Source organism: Tachypleus tridentatus, chromosome 3 (genome assembly GCF_004210375.1).
Source record: "Tachypleus tridentatus isolate NWPU-2018 chromosome 3, ASM421037v1, whole genome shotgun sequence".
NCBI classification, from domain to species: domain Eukaryota; kingdom Metazoa; phylum Arthropoda; class Merostomata; order Xiphosura; family Limulidae; genus Tachypleus; species Tachypleus tridentatus.
The window spans coordinates 34,720,524-34,732,623 of record NC_134827.1 but is presented as its reverse complement, the minus strand read 5'-3'; the positions used below and the strand labels follow the sequence as shown (position 1 = coordinate 34,732,623).

The window sequence follows — 12,100 nt, the reverse complement described above, 5'->3', positions numbered from 1 at the left end:
CCAGTGTAGACAAAGTTTTATAAAACACAGTAATATCACACTGTCACAACATACTAGAAACCAGTGTAGACAAAGTTTTATAAAACACAGTAATATCACACTGTCACAACATACCAGAAACCAGTGTAGACAAAGTTTTATAAAACACAGTAATATCACACTGTCACAACATACCAGAAACCAGTGTAGACAAAGTTTTATAAAACACAGTAATATCACACTGTCACAACATACTAGAAACCAGTGTAGACAAAGTTTTATAAAACACAGTAATATCACACTGTCACAACATACTAGAAACCAGTGTAGACAAAGTTTTATAAAACACAGTAATATCACACTGTCACAACATACTAGAAACCAGTGTAGACAAAGTTTTATAAAACACAGTAATATCACACTGTCACAACATACCAGAAACCAGTGTAGACAAAGTTTTATAAAACACAGTAATATCACACTGTCACAACATACTAGAAACCAGTGTAGACAAAGTTTTAAAATTCACTTAGAACTCAGTTCAAAATATAAATTTTATTTCACAGACATCCTTACAGACTCAGAAGTTTTATTGTTAAACTATAAATGTATCAACTTACAAAATTTCAATACCAGAACAACTTGAAATTCGTAATGTCCATAAGTGTGAAAATGTTGTAATAAAGAAGAGAGCTTGTCAATCACAATGGTTCCTAATTCACCAAATATTTAATGTTAAGGATGTCTTTTATTTTATTTTCCACTAAGATGTGGTTGTCTGTACACGTCAATATAAGTAACTTTGCCCCATGATAATGTACTGTCGTTCTGTCAATTAACATCTACCCTTTTATACAAAGTTAATCAAATCTATAATTGTAGTAGAACATTGATAAGTCTTATACTGAACAAACTGAGAGAAACTACATTAAAATCTGTAGATAAATACATTCTAAACCAGTATTAAACATAATATTGTACAGAATCTAAACAAACAAATCACAACATGAATAACAATGGCATTAAAACTATTGGATGAATACAATAAATACATTTGTTCTCACCTGTGACACACAAAGAATTTATCAACAGTGTCTCTAAGATGTTGATACACAGTAATGACAGTGGTCACTACGTTGGGGCATCCTTTACCTGAAACAAACTCAACTAGTTAGAAGTTAATTTAACTGTCTTTAAAAAAGTAAAGTAGAAAGAAAACTATAATTATTAGTTTATGTGTACTACAAGAAATAATCCATGTCCCAGAGTAGTTCCGGCCCTCAAGTCTATATCGTAAACTAGAGGGAGAATAGAACAATGGTGATTACTTTCCAACATCATAATAGGAAACCCATCATCGTGGAATCATTATAACTGAATAATCACTAGGTTACCACATTATGTTGTTGTACACAACAGAACATTGCCCATTATATGTTACAGTTAAACTTACTGTCTAAAAACCTTAAAGTTTAAAGTAATTAACTGGTTCATGTATAGATTGTATTTTTAAAGTTGTGATGTTAAAAATGTTTTATTTGTAAGATGTACAGACATCATTTCAAAGTTTGCTTTAGTTCTTTATACTTGTTGTGAAAAACAATTTCCAAGAATACTAACTTACGTTTCTTGCACCAAATTACTATACAAAATAACCATTATGATGAACAAAGCAATGAATGACAAGATATATGAAATCAGAATTAGTTTTAAAATACTCAGACACAAAAACTATAAATTAAATGAGGTTACCACTAGTTAAACAGTTAACACCAACAGAATATTTAAAAAAGAGAAATTTCAAGTGAAGCAAATAAATGATACACACACACAATTGTATCTCCAGTTCACCAATTAAATGATCTAGTCTGATTAGTCTCAGACAGCTCAAGCATCATCACTTGTACATTTAGTTAACTACAACCCATAAGTGGAAAAAATGTCAGCCATATAACATATCCAGTGCCTGTGATGCTTTCAAAGTTTAGTGGGCATTTATATCTCATGGCATGCAGCAAAAATATAAAGTCTGCATCAGGTACTGCTAAATTAATATCAAAATAAGGAATGTGTTTTTGTTACAAAGCTGGATTCACAATGTGGCCACTACCCTATGGCTAGCCCCTCTAGAAAGATAAATCAATTAACAGACTACTTAGATAACTTCTATTAAAGCTTTATAAGAACACACTAACTTGGACTTACCATGGAAAGAATTCACAATTTAACAAAATTCACTCATTGATCCTAAAAAAACAAAATTTCTTACGATTTTTATCACAACCTAAAGTTCATGAGGAAGATGACAATATTTACTCTAGATATCTTTATAGTCAGAGATAAGTTACAGCTTACCAAAAGAATAATTCACAATCAAAATGGAGCCAGGAGTCTAGAAATAAACAATCTCTTCAAGAACATGTATCCTGCCATCCAGTAACCTGAACTGTTAGAAAGAATAAAACAAAAACAAATGAAACTATTAATCTTTATAAACAGACTACTAACCTGTGGACGTTCTGCAACTAAACACAGTTACAGAAGTGCTACCTAATATATAAAAATGTGGTATTAACAGTGAATGTTAGAACAAAATGCTGTCTTCAAGAAACTGGGAAATGGTTTGACTTACAAAACTGTTTTCATAGTTTATGAAGACAAAAAATTAATGCTTAAAGTACAAGTCCACCAGAACAAAACACTAAACTCAATTCAATGATTAATTTTTTTTTTAAGTACAATAAAAAACAAAGGTCAAACCTGGATAGAAGTCGCACATACTGCATAACTTACGTCAACTACCCCCTTACATTATATGTTAATCAACAACCATGAAAGTACCATTTTCCTTCTGTACATCAGGTCATCCTATAAGTGATGCCCAAAAATTTAATACAGAAAGTCCATAATCATTTCTGTCTTTGTAAAAGGCTTTAATGACTACAATATTTGGTAGAATGTGTAAAAATGTTCAGACAAATAAAAGAAACTAACCCAACTCTACTTTTTCAAATCATTAATCAAATAAACCCTTATAAAGATGGATGTGTCTGAGGAGCACATTAGGCATATAATGATTTATGAGTTTAAAAAAGGTCATGGTGCAGCAGAAACTACACAAAACATTCAAGATGTTTATGGTGTGGAGTCTCTCAATGAAAGGTGGTTCCAGCTTAAGTGATGTGCCACGTTCAGGATGTCCTGTTGAGTTAAATGATGACTTGCTGCTGGCTGCACTTGATGGAAATTATGCTGTAACAGTTGAAGAACTAGCACAGAAACTTAATTCAACCTATTCAACAGTTCACCGTCATCTGCAACAGCTTGGAAAGATGTCAAAACTTGGAAAATGGGTCCCACATGATTTGACAGAAGCCAACCTTAGAGCAAGAGTGGTCATTTACACTTCTCTACACTCTCGTGAACGTTACTCACCTTTTTTGGACAGGTTAGTGACTGGAGATGAGAAAATTGATATATTATACAAATGGCTCAGTGCAGGTAAACTGGCTAAAGTGCAACCAAAAACTGACCTCCACCCTAGGAAAGTCTTGTTAAACTTTTGGTGGGATATTGGTGTGATCCACTAGGTTGCTGCCACTCAATATAACAATTACATGAAACTTCTAACAGTTAGAGCACTTGAATGTTGCACTGAAAGGAAAGAGGCCTGCTTTGATCAATCATAAAGGTGTTGTGTACACCAGGATAATGCACAGCTCCATACAACAAGGATCACATCTGCAAAGATTGAAGAACTAGCCTGTGAAAACTTCCACATCCTCCTTATTCTCCAGACTTTGCCCCATCTGATTACCATCTATTCCAAAGTTTGCAGAACTATCTTGATGGAAAAGAGATTGGAACACATGAAGATGTCAAAACTACCGTCACCATATTCTTTTCCTCCAAACCCAAATACTTTTATAGAAGTGACATTCAAAAGCTTGTGAATCATTGGCAGGAAATAATAATGGGACATATACTATTGGTTAAATAACATTAAAAGCTTTTCAAATCCTTTCTATTTTTCTAAACCTAAAATCAGACATTACTTAAGGGATGACCTCACAGAACTGGTTATTTCTATAGTTTCAGTTCAGCAAAATAAGTGAACTTCATAATTCGTACAAGGGGTGTTCAATATAACAGATAGCCAGCAACAATCTACAGAATACTGCTAAACAAAGTAGTGTAACTGTTCATATTACAGAACATATCTGTCATTAACTAAAAGTTAGAAGGTGGTTTGAATCAGTAATGAAGAAAACATTATTATATATGTACATTTCAACAAGATTATGTTAATTTAGATACAAAAAAACATTTATGTTCCAGAGTTTTCCGCCCTCAAGTCTATAACGTAAACAAGAGGGAGGATAGAACAATGGTGATTACTTTCCAACAACATATAAGGAAAACCATCATCAGAGAATCATTAAAAGTTATGAAAAGACACTAGGTTCCCAATAATGCTGTTGGTTACAGAACAGAACTAGAGCCATTATAGGTTACAGTTAAACTTACTGTAAAAACCTTAAACATGAAACCTGAATTTGTCTCAATGTTATCAAATGGTTCATGTTTGCAAAAAATTATTTTTTTATTCATTGAAAATGTTAAGATGATATAATGTAGCATTCTTGCTTTTAACAGACTGGCCACATTCTACAGTTTCATATTATCTAGACCTACACACACACAAACACACACACGTTTCCAATACTTCTAATTAACACCATTTTGACTAATAATCTACTTATAATAGGAAATAACTTCAGGACATTTTCTTTCAATACATTAGATCTTAAAGTAAGGGCATTGTAACTTGGTTACAGATAAACTGTTTCAATTTTCATTCATAAAAACAAACTTAATATGACCATTCATTATATTTAGTGAATTACACATTAATATAAACAAGTGTTGGCCAACATTATGTTAAAACTTGTTTGTGTGCAGAATCAAAGATAAAAAAGTGGGACAACTAGAACTTTACCAAACTTAAGTTCCTGATGATTCTAGATTTTGTCAGGTTTGTGGTAACACATTTTTAAAGTATAAATCAAATATACTGAACTGCATATTTAAACTGGCATTATACTGTTGTAAAACATTAGTTCTAGATGAGACTTTACAGAAATATAATGGTATGTAAGACAAGTTTGACAGTTCAAAATTATAAAACACAGTAATATCACACTGTCACAACATACTAGAAACCAGTGTAGACAAAGTTTTATAAAACACAGTAATATCACACTGTCACAACATACTAGAAACCAGTGTAGACAAAGTTTTATAAAACACAGTAATATCACACTGTCACAACATACTAGAAACCAGTGTAGACAAAGTTTTATAAAACACAGTAATATCACACTGTCACAACATACTAGAAACCAGTGTAGACAAAGTTTTATAAAACACAGTAATATCACACTGTCACAACATACTAGAAACCAGTGTAGACAAAGTTTTAAAATTCACTTAGAACTCAGTTCAAAATATAAATTTTATTGCACAGACATCCTTACAGACTGAGAAGTTTTATTGTTAAACTATAAATGTATCAACTTACAAAATTTCAATACCAGAACAACTTGAAATTCGTAATGTCCATAAGTGTCCATATGTTGTAATAAAGAAGAGAGCTTGTCAATCACAATGGTTCCTAATTCACCAAATATTTAATGTTAAGGATGTCTTTTATTTTCCACTGAGATGTGGTTGTCTGTACACGTCAATATAAGTAACTTTGCCACATGATAATGTACTGTCGTTCTGTCGATTAACATCTACCCTTTTATACAAAGTTAATCAAATCTATAATTGTAGGAGAACATTGGTAAGTCTTATACTGAGCATACTGAGAGAAACTTCATTAAAATCTGTAGATAAATACATTCTAAACCAGTATTAAACATAATATTGTACAGAATCTAAACAAACAAATCACAACATGAATAACAATGGCATTAAAACTATTGGATGAATACAATAAATACATTTGTTCTCACCTGTGACACACAAAGAATTTATCAACAGTGTCTCTAAGATGTTGATACACAGTAATGACAGTGGTCACTACGTGGGGGGCATCCTTTTACCTGAAACAAGCTCAACTAGTTAGAAGTTAATTTAACTGTCTTTAAAAAGTAAAGTAGAAAACGTCTATAATTATTAGTTTATGTGTACTACAAGAAATAATCCATGTCCCAGAGTAGTTCCGGCCCTCAAGTCTATATTGTAAACTAGAGGGAGAATAGAACAACGGTGATTACTTTCCAACATCATAATAGGAAACCAATCATCGTGGAATCATTATAACTGAGTAATCACTAGGTTACCACATTATGTTGTTGTACACAACAGAACATTGCCCATTATATGTTACAGTTAAACTTACTGTCTAAAAACCTTAAAGTTTAAAGTAATTAACTGGTTCATGTATAGATTGTATTTTTAAAGTTGTGATGTTAAAAATGTTTTATTTGTAAGATGTACAGACATCATTTCAAAGTTTGCTTTAGTTCTTTATACTTGTTGTGAAAAACAATTTCCAAGAATACTAACTTATGTTTCTTGCACCAAATTACTATACAAAATAACCATTATGATGAACAAAGCAATGAGTGACAAGATATATGAAATCAGAATTAGTTTTAAAATACTCAGACACAAAAACTATAAATTAAATGAAGTTACCACTAGTTAAACAGTTAACACCAACAGAATATTTAAAAAAGAGAAATTTCAAGTGAAGCAAATAAATGATACACACACACAATTGTATCTCCAGTTCACCAATTAAATGATCTAGTCTGATTTGTCTCAGACAGCTCAAGCATCATTACTTGTACATGTAGTTAACTACAACCCATAAGTGGAAAAAATGTCAGCCACATAACATATCCAATGCCTATGATGCTTTCAAGGTTTAGTGGGCATTTATATCTCATGGCATGCAGCAAAAATATAAAGTCTGGATCAGGTACTGCTAAATTAATATCAAAATAAGGAATGTGTTTTTGTTACAAAGCTGGATTCACAGTGTGGCCACTACCCTATGGCTAGCCCGTCTAGAAAGATAAATCAGTTAACAGACTACTTAGATAACTTCTATTAAAGCTTTATAAGAACACACTAACTTGGACTTACCATGGAAAGAATTCACAATTTAGCAAAATTCACTCATGGATCCTAAAAAAACAAAACATCTGACGATTTTTATCACAACCTAAAGTTCACGAGGAAGATGACAATATTTACTCTAGATATCTTTATAGTCAGAGATAAGTTACAGCTTACCAAAAGAATAATTCACAATCAAAATGGAGCCAGGAGTCTAGAAATAAACAATCTCTTCATGAACATGTATCCTGCCATCCAATAACCTGAAGTGTTAGAAAGAATAAAACAAAAACAAATGAAACTATTAATCTTTATAAACAGACTACTAACCTGTGGACGTTCTACAACTAAACACAGTTACAGAAGTGCTACCTTATATATAAAAATGTGGTATTAACAGTGAATGTTAGAACAAAATGCTGTCTTCAAGAAACTGGGAAATGGTTTGACTTACAAAACTGTTTTCATAGTTTATGAAGACAAAAAATTAATGCTTAAAGTACAAGTCCACCAGAACAAAACACTAAACTCAATTCAATGATTAATTTTTTTTTAAGTACAATAAAAAACAAAGGTCAAACCTGGATAGAAGTCGCACATACTGCATAACTTACATCAACTACCCCCTTACATTATATGTTAATCAACAACCATGAAAGTACCATTTTCCTTCTGTACATCAGGTCATCCTATAAGTGATGCCCAAAATTTAATTCAGAAAGTTCATCATCATTTCTGTCTTTGTATTTACTACAAATTACTTTAATTACTACAATATTTGGTAGAATGTGTAAAAATGTTCAGACAAATAAAAGAAACTAACCCAACTCTACTTTTTCAAATCATTAATCAAATAAACCCTTATAAAGATGGATGTGCTTGAGGAACACATTAGGTATATAATTATTTATGAGTTTACAAAAGGCAATAGTGCAGCAGAAACTACATGAAACATTCAAGGTGTTTATGGTGGGGAGTCTCTCAATGAAAGAAAATGTCGAAGGTGGTTTCAGATGTTCAGATCAGGTGACTACAGCTTAAGTGATGCTCCACATTCAGGTCTTCCTGTTGAGTTTAATGAGGACTTGCTGCTGGCTGTACTTGATGAAAATTATGCTGTAACAGTTGAAGAACTAGCACAGAAGCTTAATTCAACCCATTCAACAGTCTACTGTCATCTGCAACAGCTTGGAAAGGTGTCAAAACTTGGAAAATGGGTCCCACATGATTTGACAGAAGCCAACCTTAGAGCAAGAGTGGACATTTACACTTCTCTACACTCTCATGAACGTTACACTTTTTTGACAGGTTAGTGACTGAAGATGGAAAAATTGATATATTATACAAATGGCTCAGTGCAGGTAAACTGGCTAAAGTACAACCAAAAACTGACCTCCACCCTAGGAAAGTCTTGTTAAACTTTTGGTGGGATATTGGTGTGATCCACTAGGTTGCTGCCACTCTATATAACAATTATATGAAACTTCTAACAGTTAGAGCACTTGAATGTTGCACTGAAAGGAAAGAGGCCTGCTTTGATTAACCACAAAGGTGTTGGTTACACCAGGATAATGCACAGCCCCATACAACAAGGATCACATCTGCAAAGATTGAAGAACTAGCCTGTGAGAAACTTCCACATCCTCCTAATTCTCCAGACTTTGCCCCATCTGATTATGATCTATTCCAAAGTTTGCAGAACTATCTTGGTGTAAAAGAGATTGGAACACATGAAGATGTCAAAACTACCATCACTATATTCTTTTCCTCCAAACCCAAATATTTTTATAGAAGTGACATTCAAAAGCTTGTGAATCATTGGCAGGAAATAATAATGGGACATATACTATTGGTTAAATAACATTAAAAGCTTTTCAAATCCTTTATATTTTTCTAAACCTAAAATCAGACATTAAATAAGGGATGACCTCACAGAAGTGGTTATGTCCATAGTTTCAGTTCAGTGAAACAAGTGAACTTCATAATTTGTACAAGGGGTGTTCAATATAACAGCTAGCCAGGAACAATCTACAGAATACTGCTAAACAAAGTAGTGTAACTGTTCATATTACAGAACATATCTGTCATTAACTAAAAGTTAGAAGGTGGTTTGAATCGGTAATGAAGAAAACATTATTATATATGTACATTTCAACAAGATTATGTTAATTTAGATACAAAAAAACATTTATGTTCCAGAGTTTTTCCGGCCCTCAAGTCTATAACGTAAACAAGAGGGAGGATAGAACAATGGTGATTACTTTCCAACAACATATAAGGAAAACCATCATCGTAGAATCATTAAAAGTTATGAAAAGTCACTAGGTTACCAATAATGCTGTTGGTTACAGAACAGAACTAGAGCCATTACAGGTTACAGTTAAACTTACTGTAAAAACCTTAAACATGAAACCTGAATTTGTCTCAATGTTATCAAATAGTTCATGTTTGCAAAAAATTATTTTTTTATTCATTGAAAATGTTAAGATGATATAATGTAGCATTCTTGCTTTTAACAGACTGGCCACATTTTAAAGTTTCATATTATCTAGACCTACACACACACACACACATTTCCAATACTTCTAATTAACACCATTTTGACTAATAATCTACTTATAATAGGAAATAACTTCAGGACATTTTCTTTCAATACATTAGATCTTGAAGTAAGGGCATTGTAACTTGGTTACAGATAAACTGTTTCAATTTTCATTCATAAAAACAAACTTAATATGACCATTCATTATATTTAGTGAATTACACATTAATATAAACAACTGTTGGCCAACATTATGGTAAAATTTGTTTGTGTGCAAAATCAAAGATAAAAAAGTGGGACAACTAGAACTTTACCAAACTTAAATTCCTGATGATTCTAGATTTTGTCAGGTTTGTGGTAACACATTTTTAAAGTATAAATCAAATACACTGAACTGCATATTTAAACTGGCATTATACTGTTGTAAAACATTAGTTCTAGATGAGACTTTACAGAAATATAATAGTATGCAAAATAAGTTTGACAGTTGAAAATTATAAAACACAGTAATATCACACTGTCACAACATACTAGAAACCAGTGTAGACAATGTTTTATAAAACACAGTAATATCACACTGTCACAACATACTAGAAACATGTGTAGACAATGTTTTATAAAACACAGTAATATCACACTGTCACAACATACTAGAAACCAGTGTAGACAATGTTTTATAAAACACAGTAATATCACACTGTCACAACATACCAGAAACATGTGTAGACAAAGTTTTATAAAACACAGTAATATCACACTGTCACAACATACTAGAAACCAGTGTAGACAAAGTTTTATAAAACACAGTAATATCACACTGTCACAACATACTAGAAACCAGTGTAGACAAAGTTTTATAAAACACAGTAATATCACACTGTCACAACATACTAGAAACCAGTGTAGACAAAGTTTTATAAAACACAGTAATATCACACTGTCACAACATACTAGGAACCAGTGTAGACAAAGTTTTATAAAACACAGTAATATCACACTGTCACAACATACTAGAAACCAGTGTAGACAAAGTTTTATAAAACACAGTAATATCACACTGTCACAACATACTAGGAACCAGTGTAGACAAAGTTTTATAAAACACAGTAATATCACACTGTCACAACATACTAGAAACCAGTGTAGACAAAGTTTTAAAATTCACTTAGAACTCAGTTCAAAATATAAATTTTATTTCACGGATATCCTTACAGACTCAGAAGTTTTATTGTTAAACTATAAATGTATCAACTTACAAAATTTCAATACCAGAACAACTTGAAATTCGTAATGTCCATAAGTGTGAAAATGTTGTAATAAAGAAGAGAGCTTGTCAATCACAATGGTTCGTAATTCATCAAATATTTAATGTTAAGGATGTCTTTTATTTTCCACTAAGATGTGGTTGTCTGTACACGTCAATATAAGTAACTTTGCCACATTATAATGTACTGTCGTTCTGTCGATTAACATCTACCCTTTTATACAAAATTAATCAAATCTATAATTGTAGTAAAACATTGATAAGTCTTATACTGAGCATACTGAGAGAAACTCCATTAAAATCTGTAGATAAATACATTCTAAACCAGAATTAAACATAATATTTTACAGAATATAAACAAACACATCACAACATTAATAACAATGGCATTAACACTATTGGATGAATACAATAAATACATTTGTTCTCACCTGTGACACACAAAGAATTTATCAACAGTGTCTCTAAGATGTTGATACACAGTAATGACAGTAGTCACTACGTGGGGGGCATCCTTTTACCTGAAACAAACTCAACTAGTTAGAAGTTAATTTAACTGTCTTTAAAAAGTAAAGTAGAAAACTATAATTATTAGTTTTGTGTACTACAAGAAATAATCCATGTCCCAGAGTAGTTCCGGCCCTCAAGTCTATATCGTAAACTAGAGGTAGAATAGAACAATGGTGATTACTTTCCAACATCATAATAGGAAACCCATCATCGTGGAATCATTATAACTGAATAATCACTAGGTTACCACATTATGTTGTTGTACACAACAGAACATTGTCCATTATATGTTACAGTTAAACTTACTGTCTAAAAACCTTAAAGTTTAAAGTAATTAACTGGTTCATGTATAGATTGTATTTTTAAAGTTGTGATGTTAAAAATGTTTTATTTGTAATATGTACAGACATCATTTCAAAGTTTGCTTTAGTTCTTTCTACTTGTTGTAAAAAACAATTTCCAAGAATACTAACTTATGTTTCTTGCATCAAATTACTATACAAAATAACCATTATGATGAACAAAGCAATGAATGACAAGATATATGAAATCAGAATTAGCTTTAAAATACTCAGACACAAAAACTATAAATTAAATGAAGTTACCACTAGTTAAACAGTTAACACCAACAGAATATTTAAAAAAGAGAAATTTCAAGTGAAGCAAATAAA

At 31.7% G+C, this 12,100-nt stretch overlaps 1 long non-coding RNA gene across 6 annotated transcripts in view; it reads right to left on the bottom strand.

Annotated features, from left to right (window-relative positions):
• Window positions 1-12,100, bottom strand: part of LOC143246678 (uncharacterized) — a 91,681-nt gene that overhangs the window by 33,777 nt on the left and 45,804 nt on the right. For 5 of the 6 annotated variants that reach the window (XR_013026094.1, XR_013026093.1, XR_013026095.1 and 2 more), the window contains 4 exons: window positions 11,351-11,440; window positions 7,291-7,376; window positions 6,000-6,089; window positions 2,335-2,425 (listed from right to left, as the gene is read on the bottom strand). This is a non-coding gene — a long non-coding RNA (uncharacterized LOC143246678). Of the gene's footprint in view, window positions 1-2,334; window positions 2,426-5,999; window positions 6,090-7,140; window positions 7,200-7,290; window positions 7,377-11,350; window positions 11,441-12,100 lie in introns of all 6 variants that reach the window. The other variant, XR_013026092.1, reaches the window with a different exon arrangement.